Here is a 617-nt window from a genome sequence, read left to right on the forward strand (position 1 = left end):
TCCCGAAAGTCTCACAAATGGAGAAATGGTCCCAAAAATCCGAAATTATTTCAAAAAACCCGAAATACTCCTGAAAATCCCGAAATGATCCCGAAAGTTTAAAAAATCCAAAAAGACCCAAAAAAAACCGATATACTCCCGATAGCCCCAAAAGTCCCAAAAATACCGAAATATATTCGAGAATTATGAAATAGTCCAGAAAGTCACAAAAATTCTGAAATAGTTCCGAAAGTCCCAAAGTTCCTATATTAGTCCGGAAAATCCCGAAATGATCCCGAAAGTCCCAAAAATCCNCCAAAAATCCAAAACAAAGTCCCAAAAATCCCGAAATACGCCCGAAAATCCGAAATTATTCCTGAGAATCCCGAAGTAGTCCAAAATTCCTAAAAATCTGGAACTGTCCCGAAAGTTCCGAAATTACTCCCGACAATCTCGAAATAGACCCGAAAGTTCCAAAAATTCTAAATAAGTCCCAGAAATCTGAAAGTAGTCTCGAAAGTCCCAAAAATACCTAAATTACATAAGTCACAAAAATTTCGAAATTAGTCCCGAAAATCCCAATATTAGCTCGGAGAATCCCGAAAGTCCCAAAAACCAGAAATTAATCCTAAAAATCC

Source organism: Rhagoletis zephyria, unplaced genomic scaffold (assembly GCF_001687245.7).
Source record: "Rhagoletis zephyria isolate East Lansing unplaced genomic scaffold, Rhagoletis_zephyria_1.1 Rzeph_scaffold_05338, whole genome shotgun sequence".
Classification (NCBI taxonomy): Eukaryota; Metazoa; Arthropoda; class Insecta; order Diptera; family Tephritidae; genus Rhagoletis; species Rhagoletis zephyria.